The 11942-nt window shown below is 36.9% G+C and overlaps 1 pseudogene; it reads left to right on the top strand.

The window, feature by feature from the left end:
* Positions 1 to 10073: 10073 nt before the first annotated feature.
* LOC101337252 (RNA-binding protein 3 pseudogene) lies at positions 10074 to 10708 on the top strand (annotated as a pseudogene).
* Positions 10709 to 11942: the final 1234 nt, after the last annotated feature.

Here is an 11942-nt window from a genome sequence, read left to right as displayed (position 1 = left end):
GGAATGACTTTCAAGCATATTCCTAGTGACCACTCAGCCAATGATTTTTTCATGGAAGTACAGGGCCAGAGATCATAGTGTATTTTGAATGTTCCCTGCAGGGCCCAGCACGAGAAGTATGTAGGTATTAGAAGAGAAACATGCTTAAATGTAGCCAGAAGATGGTTGTTGGAAAATTACTCCAGCTTTTATAACCATATATGATGAAACAAAGAGGTTCTCTCAACTGTGACAATCCTAGAATTTTATATGACATCGTTAAAAAGTTGTGAGGCTGCAAGCAACTTTTCTATACTATCAATTTAAAATAAAAATTCAAAAAAAAATTAAAATAAAAATTCACACAATCATACTACAGGAAAGACATTCATACTTTGTTCTTTTTATAGAAAAAGATATGAAATTATTGTCATATGAAGAAGTGGTCAAAGTATGCAGCTAAAACATAGGAAAATATATTGTAGAAGTGTTTTAGACAGTTAATTGATAACATGACATTATTTTTCAGGATGTTGCAATGGCCATGGTATCTACCAGCTTCTGAAGACATACAACTCTGATTTCTTTTCTCAGTCTAAATAATCATTTCAAATGTAAATCTGTATTTGTGTGATTATAGATATATTTTCTATAGAGCCCTCCTAAAATTGCTCTAGCTTTAATTTAGGTCACTCAAAATTTGGAGCCACCCCTGAATCGGGACCTCCAGCATCACCATTCATCATCTTTATCATCACCATCTCCACTACAGTCAAGGCGGAATTATGCAAGAATGACAATTGAAAAACGCCAATCCCGAATTTCTTCTATAAATTTATCATAATATTTGAGCTGTCAAAATTGCTGGAGGTGTGTATGTGTATTTCATAAGAAAGTTTATTTATCCCTCTCTGTTCTGTTCTTCCAAAAATAATGCAGGAGGCTATGATAGCTGGTTTATCATCTCCCTCACTTTACCGCCCTCAGTCTGGTAAAATGTATCAGTCACATCATTGATGATGACTCAGTTTCAGCTGCCATATATGGATAAAATAAGAAGGTTGGGCTTGATAAGCTCCAAGTCCTTCTGGCTTTTACTTATTATGATTATACCTCAGATATCAACCCAGTTTAGGATATCCAACAGATAGACAAATGTAAAAGTTGTATTATTTTTAAATTATATGAACCCATCACCAAAGGCCAATGACTTAAACAGTTGTGCCTGTGTAATGAAGCCTCTATAAGAACCCAAAAGGATGGATCTCCAGGAGCTTCCGGGTTGGTGAGCACGTGGGGATGCAGGGAGAGTCGTGTGCTCAGAGAGCATGGAGGCTCCACACCCTTCCCACATAATTTGCCCCAAAGCAACACTTCCATCTGGCTGTGTCTGAGTTGTATCATTTTATGATAAACCGGTGATCTGGTGACCTTGTACAAGGGCTCTGACATGGAGGACTTCGGGTTCAGTGTAGCAGACGGCTTGCTGGAGAAAGGAGTATGTGTCAAAAATAGTCGCCCAGCTGGGCCAGATCTTGGTGGCTTAAACCCTACGATAGGCTCTTACAGGTTAATCATGACCGAAAGAGAGACTTTGACTACTGCCTTGTTGTGCCTCTCATAGCAGAATCTGGTAATAAGCTGGACCGGGTTATTAGTAGAAACCCCCTGGCTTCACAGAAGTCCATAGAGCAGACTCTACCAGGAGGAGAATGGAGTGAACAGAACACTGCTTTTTTCCAACAGTTGAGTCACAGTGGTAATTTGGAGATACAGGAACCCACTAATACATTATAGCAACGCTTTTTATAAAGCAGGACAAAAGACGGTATCTACATGGTGCTAAAAAAAATTCCCTTTAAGATTTTTGTGACATTTGAAGCACAGATAATCACGTGGCATTAACTGCAAGCACAGGGGTCTTTTAAATCTCATGGCTCATGTTCACGTCCCCTTTCAAGTTGAAGAGGTTTCTTTATGGTTATCACTGTGGTATATGACAGGCAAACCCCTGCCAAGCCGAAGGGTAGAGAAAAAGAAAAACAGGCAGGCCACCCCTCTCTACAATTAACATCAGAGGAAATTTTTTACAAGTCCATCTTCCTATTCCTTTTTAAAATGAGAAATGTCTGTTTGAACATGTTCTCTATGATAATTTCCTTAATTCGCTTTGAAATCAGTTTCTTACTACGAAGTCATTCATGTAAGAATTTAACCAACAGGCTTTTCATAAAGCTGGCTCTACTAGGAGAACTAGTTTGGTCAACTGCTGGAACTGCTGCTATGGGAGGGGTACAGGTATAAAATCATCTTACAACGTTTCAGCAATGATGCATGTAGGCGACCGTAATAGGTGGTGGTAAATGTTTTGCCCAAGTATAGGAATGATTTTAACTAAGATGCATGCTATTCCCTGTGCAACAAATTATCAAACAGGGTATGTCTTGTGACCTGTTTTCTTTTTAAGGAAACATTTTTAATAGCTGAAAAATCTCTGATAATGAATTAGGGTGTTTAGCAACACTGAGAATTAGTTATTTTTAAAATTCAAGACTAAGAAGTTAAGAGAGAATGAAGAGTCTATTAAAATGAAGTTTATCTTAATGATAGGCAAATCAAACTCATACTGCTTGACATGTTTTGAAAACTGGTTATATTGAGGGATGTACAGCACATGTACTTAAAAATGACACTGGATTGTCTTTTGTTCTGAGCCATGCCACTTACTGAAATTGTAAATACATTTTTCACAAAATACATTGCCAATTATCATCATCCCTCAAAGCAATAAATGGTGACAGTTGCTTTTAATGTGTGTCAGCAACTGTTTTCATTTTTTCAGATATTTTGAATACTTACACTAATAACTGTTATTTGGTGAATATAAAAAAATAGATCTGTATATTAATTGTAGAACCTCCATACTGAAACAATTATTTTCCATCTTTATTTTGGTCAATAATTCAAACAACTGCTTAGGTAAAGCATCTGAACACTGTGTCCTTTGTTTAAGGAAAAAGTTCACCATTCTTTTTTGTGCGAAGAAATGTATTATTTCAATCGTAGCTCAGAACCACCAGGGCAAGAAAGTATAAAAAAGAATCATGTTAAGGAAAAAAAAAAAGATCACGAGTCACTTAAATACGTATTTTTATTTGTAACAAACAAGTATTAAACTTTAAGGTATTTTTGTACAAATTTAACACTTTTAATAGCATGGTATTTATCGTTTATGTATGGTTTTGGGGAGTTAAAAATTGTTGCAAATATTTGTATGGGGAAAAAAAAACCTCTACCAAATGGAAAAAACAGTGATTTTAAAAAGCCAAAAAAAAAATTATATGAACCTTATAAATAATGAGATGACCATGCAATATATCCTCTGGTTATACTATACATATATCCTCGATTTTGGAGAAAGTGGTCAGATGGGAGGAATTTTGAGGCCAAGGGAACAGAACAGGCAAAGATTTAAGGTAAAGGAGAATGTAATTACTGGGGGAGCTGGAAGTCTTTTATAATTGTAATATTCTACTAAGGTTATTAGTATGTGATCAAAATAAGGCTGATGCAATTAAAAGGAGCCAATTTTAGATGCTGTATGTCATTCATGTGAAGAATCTGGAAATTTGAGAACACATGTCTCTGATGGTATTAGTCAGAAGAGTGATGTGATCAAATTGGTCCATGTATTAGTTTCCTACTGCCACTATAACAAATTACCACAAATTTAGTGGTTTAAAACACAAATCTATTACCTTACAGCTCTGGAGACAGAGGTCTGAAATGGATCTCATGAAGCTAAAATCAAGGTGTCCACAGAAATGCATTTCTTCTGAAAGCTGTAAGGGAGAAACCATTTCTTGTATTTTCTAATTTCTAGAGGCCACCTGCATTACCTGGCTTGTAGCTGTATCACTCCACCCTCTTTGTCACATCTTGTGATACTCCTTCCTTGCTCTTTCCCTTAGCAGGACTGTTTTTATTACATTTTACCCACCCAGATGATCCAGAATAATCTCCCCATCTGAACATCCTTAATTTAAATGCACTGCAAAATTCCTTTTGCCATGTAAAATGCCATATTCACAAGTTCTAGAAGATGGGACATGGACATCTATGGAGGCCATTATTCTGCCTACCATATTGACTTAGATAATCTCTCTACAATCACTTAAAAATATTTAATCAATTCTATGTAGCAAGAAGTACACGAGCGGCTGTGGCTAAAAGGATGAACAAAATATGCATAGTCTCTTCTCTCATAGCATATAGAAGCTGGTAGAAGAGGAAGTATTAGTCTAATTATCATGCAAATATACAATTATTCTGTGTAATTATAGCAAGAAACTGATTATCAAGATCAAGAAACTGAATTTAAACTACAGAAAGCTATAGCAGTTGATGAGCGGGAGATCAAATATAGCCTATAGTATCAAAGAAGGCTTTCCTAAGCAACTGAGAATAAAAACAAAAGTAAAATGAAAAGTGCCTAGTATTTCATTTGTGAGGTCTATTAGATGGTGGAGAAAGCTTATTAGGTTTTCTTGAGAAGCGCATTAACAGTTAAGAACATAGGAGTAACCCAGATTTCACTGAATTGAATAAAATGGCAGGTGAAAAAATTCAGGTTAAGATATGCTGACAACTCTTCCAAGAAGTTTGGCTAAGAGGAGGGAGAGGGGAAAAAAATTAGAAGAGAATGTGAATTTGAAGGAGAAACAAAAAGAAAATAAACATGTATGAGAAAGTAAAAACAGCAAGGTTGAGGTTAAAGATATAGTATTAGGAAGGAATAACTGATTAACAGAAGACCCCAAACCAGCTGGGAGGACATGGAACCCAGAGCCCAGATGGAGGAACAAACCTTAGAAGAATCACGCTGTTCACTGTATCAGAAGGGAAAGAGAAAGTATGATGTCAAGTTAAATTTTAGGTGCGCAGGTGAGAATTAGAGAGTTCCTTTGTCATAGAGTTCATTTCCTACAAAAGTGGGTGGCATGGTCCTATGTGCTTAGCGGTCAAAGTGGCATCATGGAGAAGACAGGACAGTTGGACTGATGAAAAATTAATGTTTTTCCAAGGAGATGAGACGAAAAATGGTGGATAGTGGAGTAGAGGGTATTGCCAAGAAAGCGGTTTTGTCATATATAAATGAGATTAAAAAAAAACTGAAGAGAGGAGAGAGCTAAATAGAAGAGTCATATCACTAACTCCTTCAATTCACTCATTTACTTGACAGGTATCTATCAAGACATACTATGTGCCAAGATCTTAAAGAGTCAAGGGAACAGCAATTTCAGAAGTTAAAGAAGTGAAGTAATATGACCGAAAGCTGGAAAGATAAAGTTATGGTCTGAAAATGAGATTTGAAATCAAGGTTACAGATTTTATCTATGAGGAGTGGCTGATATAAGTATCAGAAACAAAAGTGGTTGAAGGAAAAGGTAATGAACTGGTTCAAGTAAATGAAAAGTCCAAGGGATGAGTTAGCTTAATGCCAGAAGACCCAGGGCTCAAATATCAGGACTTGGAATCTCCATGCTTGGGTATAAAACATGGTTTTTTTGGTTTCATTCCCAGGTACAATAGGTGTCAAAGTGTTTCCTACAGAGCAAATGGCCATAGAAACCTTAGCCTCATATCCTTTCAGTCACATCCAATGATAAACACCAAGGGTTTTTCCCAACCTTCCACAAATATTCTGTGAAAGAGAAAGATTGGGCCAGCTTAGGTTAGGCTAAACTAGTTACTGTTGCTAGTTACTAGCAATACTTTGGCTTCCAAGGGGGTTCTCCAGAAAGAGAACCATCAAGACAAATGGCTTTGGATCTCCAAGGGAGGAGTGAATAAAATGAAATAGAGGACTGTAGCTAGAAGAATGCAAATGGGATGCTGGAGAAGTAAAATATGAACTAAAAAGACATAGTTTTTCTATTTCTAATGTTAGTATCTCCTCTTATATGGCCACAAGAATTGATGGCTAACATGGATGGGAGGTAGAAATCATCAGAACTGAGAAATTCAAAGAAGTGTTGGTTCACCGGGTTAGATATTAAAGTCACCTAGGACAGTGGCACATCTTGGGAGAGAGTAGTTCACTTCTATGTGCAAAAGGCTTTTAAAATAAAAGTGAATGAGAAGGCTGATGGTGGGAAATAAGGAAGGTAGAGATGGCAAAGCTAGATGACTCAAGCCTACTATTATTTTTCTAAATAACGTTATAGCCTACATATTGTCAAATACCATTTTAATTGATCTTTTAATATTATCCTTGAAAAAATGATTTTGAATTTCTTAGTAACTGACTTGTCTTTTTTTTAATGTTTTAGGAAATTAATATATAGTGAAAGTACTCAAAGTACTTTCAGATTTAACAATTTACATAATATATATTTAATCCTTGGACTTTTTTTTTTTTTTTGGCGGTACACAGGCCTCTCACTGTTGTGGCCTCTCCTGTTGCAGAGCATGGGCTCCAGACGCGCAGGCTCAGCAGCCATGGCTCACGGGCCCAGCCCGGGGCGTGAACCCGTGTTCCCTGCATCGGCAGGCGGACTCTCAACCACTGCGCCACCAGGGAAGCCCTGATCCTTGGACTTTTAATACATTTTTGGACTATTAATACATTTTTGTCCCCTTCCACATTAAAAAAGAATAATTTCTTACTTTGTCATTCTGATTATACACACTCAACTTCAATAACATTTGTTTTTCATTTCCCAGGAATTTTCATGAAATTTCATTCATACTACTACAAGCAATGTGACACTACGTTATATACATGTATACACATATATTAGAAGATTGATATTTGTAAAAAGATATTTTTAAAAAGATTATTTTCAAGAATCTAAATAATGGGGGTGGGGGAGAGGGAACTGGATGAAGCCAGTCAAAGGGACAAGATTCTGGTTATAAGATATATAAGTACTAGAGACGTAATATACAACATAAACAACACTGCTGTGTGTTCTATATGAAATTTGTTAAGAGTAAATCCTAACAGTTCTCATAGTAAGAAAAAAACTTTTTTCTATTTCTTTAACTTTGTATCTACATGAGAAGATGATATTCACTAAACTTAATGTGATAGTCACTTCATGATGTAAGTCAACTAATTATGCTGTATATCTTAAAGTTACAGTGCTGTATGTCAATTATTATCTCAATAAAAATGGAAGAAAAATCTAAATTATTATTATACATTTTAAACAATTCAATAAAATATGTAGAGTTGGCTTTTGTTTGAAAAATAGAAATTATGGGAAATGTAACTCAATTTCAGCTTTCATTAACACTAATACATGTCTAATCTGGAATAATTTATTCTTAGATTCCATGCTTTTAGAAGCAGATATGTGAAGGGAGCAGAATATGCCACCCTAAAATGCACCACTTTAGCAGGTGAATTATTTGCGGCTGAAGGCAGTCAAGGCCAGCAGACTCAGGAAGAGCTTTTTACCTCCCTCTTAACTGCCTAAAAGAATTTGGATAGGGGGCTGAATCCAGGAGAGAGCGATTACCAGAGGTAACATTACCTGAAAGACTCCTCTACATAGCAGGGTAAATATCTGATTACCAAACATCTGCTCTTCTCATCCTCCTGTCAATCACCCGTCTCCCCTTTGAAGCCCCAGACCCATATCTCTACCCTTAGCTCAGGATAGCATGTAAGCCTCAACTGGCTGACTGCCTTTAAGTGTCATGTCTTTGTGGGGTTCCCATATGTACATAACTAAATTTGCTTCTTCTGTTAGTCTGTCTTATATCAATTTAATTTATTAGACCGGCCAAAGAACCTAGCAAGGAAAAGTTTTCCATGGTTGCACATTATTCATGTTAATTTTCTAAAAAATTATACTCCTGATAGTAAAATATAAGTGCCCAACTCAATAGAACATGAAATGAATCAGCGAAAGAAAAATGTCTCCTTGCTTGTTCAAACAACTTAGATCATTCAAGTAGCATACTACTACAGGTTGTGTGTCTTCTTTTGGCATTATGAAGGAAAATAAACTAGATAGAAATTCAGACAGATACAAGAACATGAGACATCTTGAAGCCATTGAAAGTGAATCCCAGGCATTATGTTATCACAGTGATTTAATGAAGCTATCATTACCATATCAGAATTCCCATCAGATGCCGATATTTAGACCTCAGAAACGCATGTTTAACAAGGGAAAAAATAAGAACGACTAACTAAACAAATTTGAGATTGGCACAGAGCTGACATATATTCAAAATTTCATAATGCTTTAATAAAGTAAAGAAAAAGGAAAAAAAACGTTAAAGGCTTTCAGAGTGTATACTACTCAGGTTCTAAGTAAATGAAACTCCTTTTTTGATGTTATTACTTGTTACTGAGTAAATTATTACTTATGCCTCTGCAAAGGCAAGGTATTAAGAGCCATAAGCATCCAATACTTTAAAAATTACTTCTACAATGTTAGATAATTTTTCAAAAGGTATATAAAGACAGGAAATTTCAATTATTAAAAAAAAAAAGAAATGCACGTTTACCTTCTGAATAGTTACAACTGAACGGAGTACTTTTCCCCCTCCCACCTCCTCCTCCCATTCCCTCTCTCATTCTCACTTTCTCCTTCCCTCTTCCCCACTTCCTAAGTGTGGCAGAAAAACAACCTGAAAAAATGCCTTTTCATTATTCTATAGCCACACGTTTTCATTTTTCAAACTCACTATATTTGACAAGAATTAATTTAAATTACACTAATGAATCTGCACTTGTATGAGGAATTATTTTTTGGTTGACAAAATGTTCCTTAAAAGAGTAGACAAACAGCACTGTTTTGAGGGAAAACAATAAAGGTTTTCTTTCTAAGTATAAGGGAAACTTAGTCATGAGAAATAGCTGAATTGATTTCCAAAGAGTGATCAAATTCTTCCACTTCTTCAAATAAACTTCCAATGCAGCAGTGCATAAAGAGCTCCCTTGTATCAAAAAATCTAGAAACAATAAATGCTGGAGAGGGTGTGGAGAAAAGGGAACACTCTTGCACTGCTGGTGGGAATGTGAATTGGTTCAGCCACTATGGAGAACAGTATGGAGGTTCCTTAAAAAGCTACAAATAGAACTACCATATGACCCAGCAATCCCACTACTGGGCATATACCCTGAGAAAACCAAAATTCAAAAAGAGTCATGTACCAAAATGTTCATTGCAGCTCTATTTACAATAGCCCGGAGATGGACACAACCTAAGTGCCCATCATCGGATGAATGGATAAAGAAGATGTGGCACATATATACAATGGAATATTACTCAGCCATAAAAAGAAACGAAATTGAGCTATTTGTAATGAGGTGGATAGACCTAGAGTCTGTCATACAGAGTGAAGTAAGTCAGAAAGAAAAAGACAAATACCGTATGCTAACACATATATATGGAATTTAAGGGAAAAAAATGTCATGAAGAACCTAGGGGTAAGGCAGGAATAAAGACGCAGACCTCCTAGAGAACGGACTTGAGGTTATGGGGAGGGGGAAGGGTGAGCTGTGACAGGGCGAGAGAGAGTCATGGGCATATACACACTAACAAACGTAGTAAGGTAGGTAGCTAGTGGGAAGCAGCCGCATGGCACAGGGATATTGGCTCGGTGCTTTGTGACAGCCTGGAGGGATAGGGAGGGTGGGAGGGAGGAAGACGCAAGAGGGAAGACATATGGGAACATATGTTTATGTATGACTGATTCACTTTGTTATAAAGCAGAAACTAACACACCACTGTAAAGCAATTATACCCCAATAAAGATGTTAAAAAAAAAAAAAACCACAATCTAAAAAAAAAAAGAGCTCCCTTGTGAGACACTATTTTACTATTGTGCTGTAAGATTATAATCTGCATTAAAGATAGACAAGTTCTTTTTAATATTTCTTTGATAATATCAAAACTGATAGCCACAATTTGTGATATTAACTTCATCTAAAAATGCATTCCAGATACTCCTGTGAATAGGGAAATCTGTGTGAATTATACTCTAGTCTAGCCTACAAAAAGAAATGACAGCCCAGTCTCTCGGCTTCTTGGCGGTAGCTGTCTCTTCAGCCTTTTATTTAATTTCCAGGACTTGAATTTACTGCCATGTCCTCTGAAGAAGGGAAGCTCTTCGTGGGAGGGCTCAACTTCAGCACTGATGAGCAGGCTCTGGGACCACTTCAGCAGCTTCAGACCTATTTCTGAGGTGGTTGTTGTCAAGGACTGGGAGACTCAGCGATCCCAGGGTTTTGGCTTCATCACCTTCACCAATCCAGAGCATGCCTCAGATGCCATGAGAGCCGTGAATGGAGAGTCTCTGGACGGTCGTCAGATCCGTGGAGACCACGCGGGCAAGTCGGCCCGGAGAAAAAGAGGGGGTGCCTTTGGGGCCTATGGGCGTGGTCGCAGCTACTCTAGAGGTGGTGGGGACCAGGGCTATGGAAGTGGCAGGTATGACAGCCGACCTGAAGGATATGGATATGGAAGGTCCAGAGACTATGGCGGCAGAAACCAGGGTGGTTATGACCACTACTCAGGAGAAAATTACAGGGATAATTATGACAACTGAGATAAGGCATGTACACCTAATGTAGATACACAAGGAATAAAACTTCTTCTGATCCAGCACCATCCCTCCAAATGGTTATATTTATAAAGATTTTTGGAGCTGCACTGAAACATCTGTTTTAGTTACATCAACTTCTTTTTTGGAGTACAGCTCCCAAGGTAGCTTGTTAAAGACCTTTCATAAAGTTCCATGTGGTTTTTTTTTTTTAATTTTTCTCCCATTTAAAGACAAATTCTGAGACATTTGTGGAGTCTGGATATTTTTTTTTACCAGTTTTTTAGTTGGGGCTCTCAGGAATGTTGGTTCTAGCAAAAAATGTTTGCCCATACTGATTTTTTAAAGTAATGTGCATCTAGGAACATTTTAAACACCTGTACACAATGTTTAATCGTGATTAGGAAGCAATTTCTAACTGTAACTATAAGAAATGAAGAACATGATTACTTAGAGGTGTTTTTTACTCCAGATCTCTGCCTTGACTATATAGAAGTTTCTTAAAAATATCTGTCTGTCATTTTTTTCTTAATACTGGAAGAAACAAATATTCTGTTGTGTTTCATGTAGCGTTTAGGATGTCTTTCACCAAGTTGATTAAAAAGATGAAATCTGAAAACAAACAAAAAAACAACAAAAAAAAAGAAATGACAGACGGAAGGTCATTAATGCTAAAAAATATGGAGAGGCATTGAGGTTTTTGGTTTTGGTTGTGGTTTTTAACAGAGCATCTATGAATGCATTCATGTCATTTGTCCCAACCGCCAGTTTTGAATTTTTTAGGGGAAGTGTGGAGGAAGATTTGGGCAATAAAGGAGGAAGAGGAAAGGAGGAAATCTAAGTCTCAACCCCATGATCTGCCTCAGTTCCAAGTATACAGATTTTGTTCTTAGTTAGAAACATTTTTCCTCCAAGAGTTAAACATGGTAAAGAAGGTCCACTGGCTAAGAGAAAATGCTTCGGGGCTACAAATGTATTCATTCATTTAACAGCACTTAAGTACCTACTATATGCCGCTCCAGATAAAGCTAGGAAACAATATCTGCTCTCAAGTAGCTCACTGTCTAAAAAAGGGGTGGGGAGGGCCAAAATATGTACCATGAGGTATGATACAGTCAAATTTCAATAATATATATATGCACTGGTTACTAAGGAAGAACAGGAGTTAGCAACACTGAGGAAGGAAGAAGGTATTCAACTTAGAACAGTGCAAATACACAGGACTAAAAAGGGTCTTGAATCAAAAAACTCAACAGCAAATACCTTGATATATCTGGAATACAGGACTGTGAGTAAATGCAAAACAATCTGACTGAACAGTAGGTAGGGCTTTTAACACTGTTAAAAAGTTAAGAAATATTATAAACATAAAAATGAGATGCCACTGAAGGATTTTC

Source organism: Tursiops truncatus, chromosome 9, assembly GCF_011762595.2.
Source record: "Tursiops truncatus isolate mTurTru1 chromosome 9, mTurTru1.mat.Y, whole genome shotgun sequence".
Taxonomy (NCBI): domain Eukaryota; kingdom Metazoa; phylum Chordata; class Mammalia; order Artiodactyla; family Delphinidae; genus Tursiops; species Tursiops truncatus.
Note: the sequence above shows the minus strand (reverse complement) of the source record. Positions and strands in the feature narration are given on the sequence as shown.